Source organism: Moschus berezovskii, chromosome 15 (genome assembly GCF_049115385.1).
Source record: "Moschus berezovskii isolate FMDL1 chromosome 15, NW_MosBer_1.0, whole genome shotgun sequence".
In the NCBI taxonomy this organism is placed as follows: Eukaryota; Metazoa; Chordata; class Mammalia; order Artiodactyla; family Moschidae; genus Moschus; species Moschus berezovskii.
In genome coordinates this window covers 69,808,869-69,824,552 of record NC_142474.1, presented here as the reverse complement: position 1 = coordinate 69,824,552, position 15,684 = coordinate 69,808,869, and positions in this window count along the sequence as shown.

The following is a 15,684-nucleotide window of genomic DNA, read 5'->3' as shown; positions in this document are numbered from 1 at the left end:
TGGTAGAGAGTTTTGTGTTTTTGTTTTGCTTTGGGTTTTTTTGTGGGTTTTGTTTTTTTGGTTCCAAAGTATGTATTTTCTTTTTCTTCTTTTTAATTTTTATTTTATATTGAAGCATAGTTCATTTACAATATTATGTTAGTTTGAAACGTACAGTAAAGTGATTTAGTTACACATATACTTACCCAGGTGACTCATGGTAAAGAATCTGCCTGCCAGTGCAGGAGATGTAGGAGATACAGGTTCGATCCCAGAATCGGGAAGACCCTCTGGAGAAGAAAACGGCAGCCCACTCCAATATTCTTGCCTGGGAAACCCCATGTACAGAGGAGCCTGGCAGGCTACAGTCCGTGGGATCAAAGAGTCAAATACGACTGAGCACACACACACACACAAACCAACACATATCTATTCTTTTTCAGATTCTTTTCCCACATAGGTTGTTACAGACTACTGAGTAGAGTTCGTTGTGCCTTTGTTTTACTTTGTTTTTCTCAAGAAGGGTAACTCACACTTCCTTTGAGGAAAGTGCCTTTTAAGTTATATATTTGGACATCTGATATGACTGAAAAACTCTGGACTCTTTGCTTATTGTTTGTTTTGTCTTAATATTGAGTCCAGAGTTAGTCATTTTGTGGTGCTTCCCAATCCTACTGTAATTCTGTGCATGTGAATATTTGGCAAGAATTAGAATAAGAGGTTCTTGGAGGCACTTACTCTGAGCATTTTTAATATGAAGACAGACCCCAGATGCTTCTTGGTGTTGCTGGATTGGCAATACAGCTCATTTACTCCACAGACCTCTTTCCTTCCTGACCTAAGAATGTGTTTTGCAAATTGAGGGAAACACTTCAAAAGCCAAAGAACTCAAGCATCTAAGGACTCCAGTATTTAAAGAGTTTCTATGCCTGACACTGTTAGCTAGAACCCTACATATCAACACAGCTCTAAGTAGTTTCACTTGTCAGTGGTCATGAAGTTGGGATTATTACAGACTCAGAGTAACTGTTCCACGTGGAGGGTTTGCATGTTTCAAGAAGCAACACGGCTTCTTCTCTTTTTTTTTTTGGCCCTGCCATGCAGCATGTGGGATCTTAGTTCCTGGACCAGGGATCGAACCCATGCCCCCTGCAGTAAAAGCATGGAGTCCTAACCACTGAAATGCCAGGGAAATTCCACAACACGCCTTCTTGTTCCTACATTCTACTCTTCCTGAGTCAAAACAGAAACACTAAGGAATCAAGTGAATCCATCCAAAAAAGCATTTTTGGGAAAATGACCCACTTACCAAAAATGCCAGTCTTCCTTGTCCTTCTCCCTATAAACAGTACTGATGGGAAGCCCACAAAGCAATAACGTTATGTTTTCCCCTTTACTCATATCTCATCCTGGATGTTCTACTTTCTACTGGGGAATGTATTCACCTTTCTTCACCTTCTTGTGGCCAGACCATTCAGGTTCTTCATGTTGTGTCCACTCAGTAAATCTGTTTCCCAGCCATCAGGCCTCATCATCTGTGATAAGTCAGGCCAGACCCCTAATTTATTTGGGGAGAGTAGCAGTCATGGGTGAAAACAGATGACAGAACTCCAGCCATGACACCCCCTTATTAGTTGTGTGGCCGCAAAGTGTTTCATTAAATTCTCTGATTTTAAATTTATTTAGTAAATCTAAAGGGCCATGTGAGGATCATGACTTAGAGTGTGTCTGAATATGTTTTATCAACTTTAATATCCCATACATGTTTAAGGTACTGTTCTTACCTTTTATCTGAAAAACTAAGAAATCTCGTCTCTTGAGGGGTTTTCACAGTTTCTGGTTAGTCAGAACTTCTTTCAGTTGGCAGAAGGTACATGTTATGGATTCCCAGGTGGTGCTTATGGTAAAGAACCCACCTGCCAATGCAGGAGATGTAAGAAATAAGAGTTTGATCCCTGGATTGGAAAGATACCCTGGAGCTGGACACAGCAGCTCACTCCAGTATTCTTGTCTGGATAACCCCATGGACAGAGGAGCCTGGTGAGCTACAGTCTATGGGGTCACAAAGAGTCTTGTCCCTCTAAACAATACTGAAGTGGCAAATTCCTCCCACCCCCAGTATCTGTAGAATAGGGTCTTTGTAAGTGATCATGTTAAGAGGAGGACATTAGGGTGAACCCACATCCAAAAGGACTGTGTTCTTATAAAAGAGGGAAACTTGGACACAGAGATAAGACATAAGAGAGAAGACAACATGAAGACACAGGGAGACAAAGCCACTTACAAGTCAAGAAATGCCTGAGGCCGTCCGAAGCTCCCTCTCAGCCCTCTGGAGGAGCCAACCTCGCCGACACTTTGATCTCAGACTTCCAGCCTCCAGAACTGTGAGACAATAAATGTCTGTTGTTTAAGCTACTCCGTTTGTGGTATTTGGTTATGGCAGCCCCGGGAAGCTAATACGTTATTATTTCCGGAAGACTTGAAGTGCCCTGCAGCTGAAGCTGTAAGCGAAAATCTTTTCAGTCTGCAGCAGGGGTTGTTCTCAAGCAAAAATGAGAACCAGAGGTTATGATCTCAGACTTGCTGCCTTTGGGTCAATGTTTCTGGGGTTTAGATGGCTTGAGAGACTTAGCTAAACACAGATTGGACCCGTTTCATCTGTATGGGAGGCTGCTGTACAGTATCTGCCCTCCACAGACCCTCACCTCTCCTGCCAGATTTCCTGTAGGCAGGCTTGGATCTTTAACTGCTTACAATTGAAATTGAAAGTGCTTAGTTATATAGTTTTAGGTTTTTCAAGTCAAATTCCACTGCATCTGCCTGCTGAAGTTATTGTGAAATATTCTTGTCAAATATCAAATAAAGTTTTGTAAAATGTCCCTTATGCTCTTGGACTTTGAATTGTAACAAGTCCTTGTCTTGGACTTTTTATGGTGATCAAGACACCTGTGTAATGCAGGGTTATCAACCCATCACACAGGTTAGTATTGCCTAGAAGTCCTTAAAATATCAGTGGTACAACCCTCAGAGATGCGATTTTCATTGTGTCTGAAGTGTGGCCTCAATGTTGGAATTTTAAAACTCCCGGCTAAGATTGAGGACCCCTGGAAATGTGCATGTTCTGAAGTCAGCCGCAGGTGACCTGAAACCACTGCTCCACCATTTAATGGTGGTGCTACTTTGGGTTTGAATTTATTTCCTCATTTGTAAAGCAAAAGGAATAATACTACAAACCTCATAGTGTTTTCTGTGAACATTAAAAGAGATAAATGCATGTAAAATGCTTGTACCATATACTGTTACCAGGAATAAAAATGTCCTTTGAACAGGGACCTAATGTGTAGCATAGGGAACCATATTAAATATCTTGTAATGACCTATAATGGAAAATAATCTGAAAAATAATATATACATGCATATCTATACATATATGCACATATATATGTGATGTATATACATATTTGTATATATATATAAGTGAATAACTTTTCTATACACTTGAAACTAATGCAATATTATAAATCAACTATACTTCAATTTTTTAAAAAAATTTCCTTTGGACTGTCCACTTTGGGATCTCTGGTCATGCTGAGTATATGCTGCTGCTGCTGCTACTAAGCCACTTCAGTCGTGTCCAACTCTGTGTGACCCCATAGACGGCAGCCCACCAGGCTCCCCCGTCCCTAGGATTCTCCAGGCAAGAACACTGGAGTGGGTTGCCATTTCCTCCTCCAATGTGTGAAAGTGAAAAGTGAAGTTGCTCAGTCATGTCTGACTCATAGCGACCCCATGGACTGCAGCCTACCAGGCTCCGCCATCCATGGGATTTTCTAGGCAAGAGTCCTGGAGTGGCTTGCCATTGCCTTCTCCGGCTGAGTATATAGAAGAGGCAATAAAAATGACCCTAAGCTACCACATGACAAAAGCACACAGTTGGCCAATATAAAACTTAGGTCTTTATGATGAGAGGTCTTCAATCACACCTTGTGATTCTTCTGGGAGGGACAAAAAATCCCTATAAAGATACTTCTGCTAAAAAGAAGTTATAGCGCAGAAACCCTTGAACTATTTCTGCATTTCTCAATCTGCTATGACAAGTTTTCTATACTTGTGATTCAACTCAAAGAATGAAAATCAGGTTAGCAGGAAATAAACGGCATAACCTTATTTTCAGGAGGTCGCAGGAAAGTAAGGAGAGGATTGGGGAATTTCCGTACTGAGCAGGGGGTCTGCCAGCTCACTAGAAAGATGTTATAGGAACAGGAAACATTCTAAATTAAGCAAAATGAAATCATAAGCGTAGTGAATTTAACCCCTCTACACCCTCAACCCTTATAGGAAATGCTTACTTCCTACTCCTTTTGGTCTTTATTTACCTGTAAGGATTATGTTTTTAAGGATTATGTATGTTAAACACCCATACATTAAAAGAAAGGTTATAGAGTACTCTACCCCCATTTTCATAGCAAATTGTCATCTCAGCAAACTATTTTCAAGTGAATGATTTGTGACACCTGTTTTGTAGAGTGAAAGCATGGACAAAATGAGGCAAGAAATACACTATGTGATTTGTGTTATAACTTTAATATGTGTTAAATATTCAGCTATTAAAAAGTTCCCCCTTGCATTTGTAATTATAAACTGACACATTCGTTTAAACACTGTCAACAAGAAATCAGAACTCTCACTTTTTAATCCTTCAGCAGGAAGAAAGCCCTTAAGGTTTGATATCACATGTTAAGAAAAAGTATTATTTTAAAGGTTACAGCAAGCCCTTCTTTGAAAATGAACTACACTCTTTCCTGGTCCAATAATGTTATCCTAATACCTAGGACATACTTGTCATTCCGTTCCGTTCCGGCCCATACTTGTCATTATGCTGTACTAATTCAAACAATTTTTTTTTTAATTTAATACTGTAAAAAAACACAACATGCTTCCAATAAAACAGAAGAATTAGGGGAAAAAAAACAATGGCTGGTTAAAAATGAAATCAAAATTTTTCTGTTTTCCCAATTTTCATAAAATTTCAGCTTTACAAGCAAGACAAATGGTCAAACCAGTTTGTTTCCAGGAAGCCTCACCCTTTAAACATGATACCCAGACAGGGAGGTGTATAAAGATGACTGTGTGTGTGTAGCAGTAATTCTGTAATTAATTTGTTTTGAGCTTTGTGAAAGGACATTCTTTGTGCTTCCATAAAGAGAGGGCTTTGTGGTTGTCGCCAGTCATTTTATCATAACTCTCAATCGTCTGGGCCTGTAGCATTCTTTTTCCTAGCGTGAGCACTGTACTTCGTGGCTACATTCTTTTTGCTTTTTTAAACTCCCTTTTGTAAGATGGCTATCCAGAGAAGCATGTGCTGAGAGATGGCACAGCAGTGCTCACAAACCTTAGAGCTTTCTGTTCTCTTTCTAAAGCCAGGCCTTTCCAAATAGTTATGGAATGTCCTAATATTTAAAATAATAAGACACTTTGGCCAGTAAACTGCTAACATTGAACCTCTGCCACTAGATTAGAAAATTGCTTAACATCAGCTAACTGTAATTGAAAAGGATGGAGGAAAATGCAATGAAATCATGCCAAAAATTAGGGAGCAAAAAAGAGACAAAATTTTAGACCCCTGTTTTTGAAAGGATTTTCCAGCAGCTTAGAAATAATGATTTGGGGACTTCCCTGGTGGTCCAGTGGTTCAGACTTCACCTTCCAACGCAGGGAGTGAGGGTTTAATCCCTGGTCTGGAAGCTAAGATCCCTGCATGCCAAGTGACCAAAAAGTCTAAACATAAAACAGAAGCCATGTTGTAACAAAAATTCAATAAAGACTTCAAAAATATTTTAAAATATTCTTAAAAAATAATTATTTCAAAAAAATGATTTCATAAATGAAGACATAATCTATAACCCTATAGACAGGTGGATGCATTTAGACATATAAGATCAGAGACTCACAGACTTAGAGAACAAACTTATGGTTACCAGTGGGGAAGAGTTAGGGGGAGGGATAGTCTTGGGATGGACATGTACACACGGCTATGTTTAAAATGGATAACCAACAAGGACCTATGGTATAACATGGGAGAGGAGTTGGGAGAGAATGGGTACATGTATATGTATGGCTGAGTCCATTAGCTTTCCACCTGAAACTATCACAAAATTTTAATCAGCTATGCATACGAGCATGCTAAGTCACTTCAGTCATGTCCTGTTCTTTGCAGTCCTATAGAATGCAGCCCGCCAGGCTCCTCTGTTCATGGAATTCTCCAGGCAAGAATACTGAAGTGGGTGGCCATGCCCTCCTCCAGGGGATCTTCCTGAACCCGGAATCAAACCCTTGTCTCTTATGTCGCCTGCATTGGCAAGTGGGTTCTTTACCACTAGCACCACCTGGGAAGTGTTAATACTTCCAATTTTATACTCCAATATAAAATTTAAAAATTTTTTTTCTCTTAAAAAAAAAGTCAGAGACAAACTTCAAAATACTATACTTCATTAAAAAAAAAAATCTGTATCTCCTAAAAGGATTACTAAATGGATAAAATAACAAGGGAAGGTCATTGTTTACTGATTAAGAAATAGAGAGAACTTAGAAAATAGAAAGGGTATGATGAAAATAAAATTAAAATTAAATTGTGCTAACTGCATTTTTTATGTTTTTTTTTCCAGCTTTTGCATTCTTATACATAAGTGGGATTGTTAGGAGTCACAAACTTGAAGCTTCTCAGTATGTTTTGTCTGATCCTCGTGGTGTGTGTATGAAACATACCTGAAATCTTATAAACTGTGTGTGTATATAATCTTAAGTCAAAGTGTAAGAATTGACATTTAGGCTCCACTGTGCTGTGGCAAGAATAAATTGGGTGGAACCCCTGACCTCAGAGGGCTCCCTTCTCCAGCTAGCCATACTCTCCCCTCTATACATGCTTCCTTAATGTGATGCTGAATTTCTATCACCTGTACTTACACATGCTTACAGTGGAGATGTATTTTCCTGAGACTAATCTTCAATAAGAGTGGGGGAAAAGAACGATGGGTGATGACAGAAGGAAAGATAATTGCAAAAGAAAAAGCTAGACTAAGAAGGCTGAGTATTTCTGGGAACTGTGGAGAAAGAAAGACTATTGCATTTTCATAGGGGTCTTCCTTGCCAGCTTTGTGTGTGGGTGCTCAGTAGTGTCTGACTCTTTGCTGCCCCATAGATTGTAGCCCCCCTGGGTCCTCTGCCCATGGAATTTTCCAAGCAATGGTGCTGGAGTAGATTGCCATTTTCTACTTCAGGGGATCGTCCCAACCCAGGGATTGAACCCTCATCTCTTGCGTCTCCTACATTGGCAGGCTGACTCTTTACCACTAGCGCCGCCTGGGAAGCTCCGGGTGGGCTCGAGCCAGCTTTGCTAGCTTTACTCACTGTATCTCTGACCTACTGGCAATTAAGTTTACAATCCCTGGTAGCAAGACAAAATACTGATAATACATGATACAGAACACGTTATGCCCTGATTTTATCTCTTATTATGGCATCACCGACTCAATGGACATGAGTTTGAGTAAACTCTGGGAGTTGGTGATGGACAGGGAGGCCTGGAGTGCTGTGATTCATGGGGTCGCAAAGAGTCAGACATGACTGAGCGACTGAACTGAACTGAACTGATAGTTTGAAAGTCTTTTGAAAGTTATTCCGCCAAAACACAGTTTCAATGGCTTCATAATATACCATCTTATAGTATAACATTGTATGCATATATATTTTTAATGTACCTTAAATTGCTGGACTATTAGGTTGCTACTAATAGCTTATTAATATAATCAGTATTGCAATAAATATCCTTCTACATAAATCTTAAAAACAAAAAAATTAGAAATGAAATTCCTGAGTCAAATAATAGGAATATTTTTTAAAATTTTGACACATAATTCCAAATTGCCTTTTGGACCACAGTTTAAACATTCACCTGCCATGTAACTAGTTATATATGAGTGGGTCCATTTAATTGCACCTCATTTGGCCATTACATATAGTCGTTTAAAGGTGTTTACCAAGTGGATGGGTAAAACTTCATTTTTTAAACATATTTATTTATACATTTATTTGGCTGGGCTGATCTTTAGTGGCATGCAGAAATTTGAGTCTAAGAATTGGAACTCTTAGTTGTGGCACACAAGATCTAGTTCCCTGATGGAACTCAGGGGCCCTGCATTGGGATTGTGGAGTCTCAGCCACCAGCCCAGGTGGCAATAGTGGAAAAGAATCCACCTGCCAACACAGGAGATGCAAGAGACTTGGGTTTGATCCCTCCATCGGGAAGATTCCCCCACTGAAGAAGATGTCACCCTACTCTAGTGTTCTTGCTGGGAACTCCCTTGGACAGAGGAGCCTAGCTGGCTCCAGTCCATGGGGTCACAAAGTTGGACATAAGTGAGCACACACACACAGAGCTACTAGATCACCAGGGAAGTCCCTCATTTTATTTAACTGGCATTTCTTTTATTCTTTCAGAGATTTTATATGTATATTTTCATTTGCATTCTTTCTCCTGTACATTTTCAGTGTTTAGCATTTGCCCACATTTTTTCTACTATATCCAAAAATGTTGCTGTTATAGGCACATATATGTTCTAAAGTTTGTTTTCATATTCTAATATATGATGTTTTTGATAAACAGATTTTTATGGATTCAAATGTGAAACTTTTCTTCATTTTTTATAACTGCTTTTACTTAAAAATTTCCTTTATAATTGGTTTTACTTGAAAGCAGAGAAATTATCAAGATAAAGACTTGCCTTCCCTATCCTCTGTAATTTTCTATGGTTTTACTTTTTACATTTAGTTCTTTCATCTGTCTGGTATTTATTTTGTTTCTGATATGAATTGAGGGTCTAACGTTTTTACTTCCATAGAATCCCCACAGATTTTCACATGATGTCAATTGAGTGATTATTGCAGTTCGTCTATTGCGTTTTCATCACCATCTATTGGTTTTTTTTATTAAAGGAATAGTGTAAAGACTGTGAGGACCATATTCTGTCTCAGTGATGCCCTGTTAAATTTTATACCAGCAGGCTTCCACTATCATTGTTGCTATCTAGATACATTTTCTTTCCTTCCTGCTTTTTCTCCTTTAGGAATCGGTTCAGTTCAGTTGCTAAGTCGTGTCCGACTCTTTGTGACCCCATTGACTGCAGCACGCCAGGCTTCCCTGTCCATCATAAACTCCTGGAGCTTGCTCAAACTCATGTCCATCAAGTCAGTGATGCCATCAAACCATCTCATCCAAACATCCATTTGGGAATATCTCCTTCCTAACTGTACTTATAAGCATGTAGGTTTTGATCTTTATATGGCAAATAGTAATTCCCCTCTGGACTCAGGAAATGCTTTTATGGTTTTTGTTACCTGCACACTCAGAAACGTTTGATCTTTTGTAAGCTCTTGTAGGGTGTGCATAAAGGATCCATTGATGAGGGTTAGAGCTGGAGTTGTTTTCTCCCATAAAGGAACACTTTGGAGTGGATGTTTATAAAGGAAAGTACAAAGGCAATTGAGTGGTCATTTGTTATTCTAGTTATCTAGGACTCTGAAAGAATGCTTTCAAAAGGGACGTGAATGGATATTCAGTGACTCTTCAGTGATCTAAGAATTAACCTATGATTTCTGCCTTCTGCCTTGATCTATAAATTAATTACGATCATGTGAAAGTTTTTGTTGCTGTTGTTTGGGGTGGGGTGCGAGGGCTGCACTGAGTCTTGGTTGCAGCACGGGGAATCTTTATTGCCTAGTGTGGGGTCTTTAGTTGAGACATGGGGGCTCTTAGTTGCAGCATTTGGGATCTAGTTCCCCAGCAAGGGATCAAACCCAGGCTCCCAACATTGGGAGTGCAAAGTCTTAACCCCTGAACCACCAGGGAAGTCTCAGAGAAGTTTTAATTAAACAGCAATGCTCATGCATTTAATTATCCAGCTGAACTACATTTATGATTTGAAAAATGCTTTGCCTTTCTTTGTGATTGTCCATTAGAAGATGTGTTTTAGGTTTGGAACGAGGGGGTGACTCGAAAATCAGACCACTTTGTTTCAAATCTCGCCTCTGCCACTTACTCACTACAACCATTTTTTTACCCTTTCTGAGCTTTTAGTTTCCTCATCTGTAAAATGAATATAAAAATAGAGCTTGCCTCATTGCTTGCTATGAGGATTGAGTGAGTTAATTTCTGTAAAACCTTTAAAACAGTGGCTGGGACATAGTAAGTGCTATGGGTTTGTTAAATCAATAGTCTTTTCCATTTTCACTTCTAGGTCCTTCTATTATAACTGTGACAACTGTTTAGTGATTTAAAACACTGCTCAAGTACACTAGGGGAAATGAACTATTTTAGGAAACCTTCAAAATATTTTATAATCTAAATGATCTGTGGGGGAATACGTCTGGATTTTCATATATTGAGATATTTTAAATTGTGGCAAATTAATAGTGTTTTGTTTTCCTTTTGCTAATGTACAGTAAAATAGGAATTAGAGGAACAATTGGAGATGTGTCACAGGTAAGGACTAATTTCCAAACTTCCCAATCAACAAAGAATTATTTTCAATGAACTCGAGTCCCACTTTTTTTAAAGCATGAGTGTAATTATAAATGATTTTTAAATTTCTCATCGGATGGTGACTTTAAGGATATCTGGTATCAGCTGGCTATTTAGTTAATTGATTGTCATTTTTCATGTTTCACTAGAATACATTTTCTTTTTATCAACAATATAAATGAATATAATTTCTTTCACCTTAGGTCACATATGGCTTGGTTCAATACAGATCCTAAAACTATTTTTTCAAAATCTCTAGAATTTGTTTTTTATTGTTGTTGAATTCTTTTCACAGCATTACTCAGAGTGTGAAAAGCATAAACCAATGCGGGTCTCTGGATTGCTCGTTTTTTAATAATTAGGAATAAGAGCTGGGACATGTTCAGCAATTTTACAGAGTATTTTTATATCTATTAATCCAATGATTTAAAAAATTTGGTTCATACTTTGAATTTACTTTAGTTTCTAGTAATTCAATTTTTTTGTATCTTACAAAAATATTGGTCTACAACATATTGAAAATTTTAAAAAGAAAAAGAAAGAACACAGTCCTCCAGCATGGTGAAAAGCACTGCCTAATGGATCATTTGATTGCCAAATAAACACTTTATGTGCTGTGCATGCCCAGTAGCTCAGTCGTGTCTGATTCTATGGGACCCCATGGACCATAGATCACTAGGCTCCTCTGTGTATGGGATTTCTCAGGCAAGAATACTGGAGTGAGTTGCCATTTCCTCCTCCAGGGGATTGCGTCAACTAAGAGATTGAACCTGGGTTTCTTGCATCTCCTGCACTGGCAGGTGGATTCTTTACCACTAGCACCACCTGGGAAACACTTTATATAATCAATTATCAATCAATATTTTTGTTTGTTCGCAGTTACTACTTTGAATTAAATTAACAAGTTATTAGGTATTTAAATCTGTAACTTCAAGTAAATTCATTGCACCATGTAATTCCACTTAGGTCTGCTGGTTTTGTCTTTGAGGATAAGAAGAGTCAGCTTATCCTTTTCTCTGAATGATTCCTGGGCAGAATTTCTGGTTAGGCAGTCTTTTATAAGCAGATGTTGACATTGTTTCATTGACCAGAAACTTGACAATCATGTTTAACTTTCCTCTAAAACTCAGCTTTCCCCCTTAGAAAGCAGTGAGGAGTCCTGTCCTGAAGCACACAAACACCAGAGAAATCTAAAATTGCCACTGAAAGAAAAAACAAAAGCAAACAAACAACAAAAAAAACTAGCGTCAGCGGTGCAGGTTTTATTTCCTGGCCTGGGCTACAGGGACCATCTGAACAATACATCTTTTTTCTGGGCATCCCTTTGTCCCTCTTGCTGGGAGCTGGGAGTGCTAACAAAGCAGACTGGAAATTAAAAGAAGGACATTATACAGCTTTAAAAATCGCGTCTTCTGTGGCAGGACAGGAGTTAAAGCTCAATTTTTTTTTTTCCCTCTGTATGTACCAAATTTGGCCTGTGATTCCTTTGAACGGCATGAAAAGCTGCTGGCTGCGTGTTGGTTTCCTCTCCTCTCTTCCTTTCTCACTTTTAAAATATGCCTGGCAGAGACTCAGCCCTCCTCTCCTCCTGCTTTAATCCATTTTGCCCTCCTGTTCAGCTGACTAAGACTCCAAATGAGAAAAAGCATTCCTTCCCAATTGTTAAGAGGGTTTTTGCATCGTTAGAAATATTCGGTACACATGTAGACCCTGAATAACACATTCTGTCTTTCCCTCTCCTTAGCAGGTTTTGTAGCTGTCTCTTCAGAGACACTTTAGAATGTTTTTAGTTGCCATAATAACCATTTTTTGTGCGTATTCCATAATAGCAATTCTCCAATCACTGACGAAGCACCAAAATACATATCTTTGTTCATAGGCTTTTATTGTATCAGGTGTTGGGAGCCAAACAGGAAAGCACTTGAAATTCCATTAAAGTATATTCGTTTGTTTAAAAAAGAGAGAGAGAGAGAAATCCTGCCATCTTTGGAAGTTGGTCTCTGTAGACCTTGTTAATGTGAGGATATGTACAAGACACATTTTATGTAACTGAAGATTAATGGTTAACTATTTCAGGTTCAGACTTTACACAATAGGAGTTGATGCTTATTTGGCGCAAAAACAAGAGGACACAGCAGCTGTGTTATCAGTGAAGTCACTCTGTATGAGATAGATACAATACAGAGGTGTTCCCAAATTTAACAAAATGTCAGCTTTGGTGCTTCTGAACATATCAATGTTACCAACACTTAAAAATGCATTCAACTTGCCAGTCTTAAGAAGGCTGCCTGGCGTTTTCTAATTTCCACTATTACAAGATATAGGCATTCTTTCATCATATCACTGCTTTGTTGAAAAAGAAAGCTCAAGTGGGACTTTTTATGTTTGGCTTATAACACCTAAGACAGTAAAGATGATTTCAGAAGATGATTTAAGATTTCAGTAAATGCATTTTGATGCCTGATTGTCAGGGAGGGAAAAAACTTTCCTCTACCCTGCCAGGTTCTTCCGGCTGGTCCAAGAATTGAATTAACACGAAACAGGTTAACAGGAGACGATAGAGTTTAATTTCACATGTAGGGGAATCACATGTACATGAGAAGGTCAGAGACAGAAAGGTAAATTGAGGCATATGTGCCATCCTGATCTGAGGAATGGGATGGGCCCTGGGGCTTTCAAGGAACAAAGATGGGAGAGTCATTCACAGGATGATGACAAGAGCATGTGTCTGGTAATGAGATGTTTGTCCTGTCATGTAGATGAGGCCACTTAGAGGAAACATCTCTCTGCTAATAACTACTTTTCTAGGAAAAAGCTAATTTAAGTTCTTCTATGAAGTTGAAGGAGGGGTAGTAGTGTCTCCTTGGGCTTCCCTGGTGGTTCAGCAATAAAGAATGTGCCTGCAATTCAAGAGACCTGGTTTCTATCCCTGGGTCAGAAAGATCCCCTGGAGAAGGAAATAGCAACCCACTCCGTATTCTTGCCTGGAGAATCCCATGGATAGGGGATCCTGGCAGGGTATAGTCCATGGGGTCGAAAGCGTCGGACACAACCTAGTGACTAAACCACTAATGTCTTTCTAGCCCTTGCCGGGGGAGGGGGAGGGGGGGGTCTTGATTCCCTGTAACTCAAAATAATCCACACACTGAAGTGGCCCATTTTGGGGAGGCCTATTCTGATCCCCAACACAACTAGTAACATCAGGGTGCCTTTACATACCTCCATAAATGAAAAATAATCATCACAGCGATAATACTCTTTTTATTTAAAAGTCAGTCTAGCATAGGCTTGTCAGATTTAGCAAATAAAAATACAGGACTTATAGTGTCAGTACAGATAAAAAAGCAAATAATTTTTTCATATATGTGTCTCCCATGCAATATTTGGAGGGGGCATACTTATACAAAAATTTCCTCCTCGTGTCTCTGAAATATGGCTTCAACAGAGCGTGCTGAATTTATCTGGCGACCCTTGTCTATCATCACTGCTATGAAAACAATGCAGAGTTGGATCCGATTTCCAGGGTCAAGAACAAGAGCTGGAGTTTCTGAGTTCGTTCCATCTGCCAGCTTTACAACTCTGTCCCATCACCAAGACCAGGGAAGCTTCTTCTGCAGAAGTAGAATGTATTTCCAATCAGTCATTTCAGTTTCTTAAAGGGAGAGAAAAAACTTACCCACTTGAGGAAAAGAAAAGAGCTGGCAAATATGAAAAAGAAAAATCTGAAACAAGCAGAAGGGAAAAGAACCTTTATTGGGAAGTAATAGAATTAGGACTGATTAAGCTTCAAGCAAGATTTTCTAAAATAAAATTTTAAAAATTAGAATAATCAGATTCCTAGGAATCAGAAATTAGAGACAAACACAGAATGAGAAAAAGGACATAAAATGTTATTTTTTTCCCCTTAGCAAGGCTAAGGTTTGTTTTATTTTTTTAATTCCTAACTATCAGGACATTTTGTTGGGAGATAAATTTCCCAAGACATCATATCTGTCTTTCTAAAGCTTTGTTTAGTGGTTGGTCTAACTTCTAGCTGATGGAGGCTTGTTTTCTTTCTTTGGCTACTTCACACCCAAGGGCTTGTTGTTTCTCTATGAGACGAGCTTCCATAGATCGTCACCTTTGGCTTCAGTGACATGGTTCTCAACATGTGAAAAGCCACCCAGGATGCTAAAGGACCAGGGCAAATTTTCTACTTGAGTGCGTGCTCAGCCTATCAATTGTGGAGTGGGGTGTCGTTTCCTCCTCCAAGGGGATCTTTCCAATCCAGGGATCAAACCCGTGTCTCCTGCATCTCCTGCATTGGCAGACAGATTCTTTACCACTGAGCCACCAAGTTTTCTATTTGCTAACTCTCCATCAGCATTCCCTGTCTAAGTCTGGTATGAAATGCAGTTTCCTTGGCTCCTGCTCTTGTCTCTTCACTGAAATTCTGTGTTTCCATTAGCTTCCCAGGTGACTCTAACCCCCATACTTGTGAAAGCCACAGGCTCATAAGGTTTGGGGCCTGAGGTTTTGTTTGTTTGGATGCAAGAGGTCCAAAGAGGGGGGTTGTTTTTTGTTTGCATTTGGATTTTGGTTTTGGTTTCTGTGCCTGGGAAGAGGGAAAGACATAGAAAGTTTACTTATATGAAAAGGAGAATTATGAGTCTTGTCACTGGTAATAGTGGGACAATTCATGAATGTTGCTTTATATGGATGACCAGTCTCTTTTTTTGGAAAGGTACATTTTCATGACATGATTTATCTTATTCTCAAAGTTTAGAGTACAGTATTTATAGCCTGATGCTAAAGCTGAAACTCCAATAATTTGGCCACCTCATGCAATGAGTTGACTCACTGGAAAAGACTCTGATGCTGGGAAGGATTGGGGGCGGGAGGAGAAGGGGACGACAGAGAATGAGATGGCTGGATGGCATCACCGACTCAATGGACATGAGTTTGAGTGAACTCCGGGAGTTGGTGATGGACAGGGAGGCCTGGCGTGCTGTGATTCATGGGGTCGCAGAGTCTGACACGACTGAGCGACTGAAATGAACTGAATTGAACCTCTTTGAAGCACTTTCAGATACATTATCCTTAAATAATGTCCTGAGATAATTAAGACGAGTTTTATCATCACCATTTTA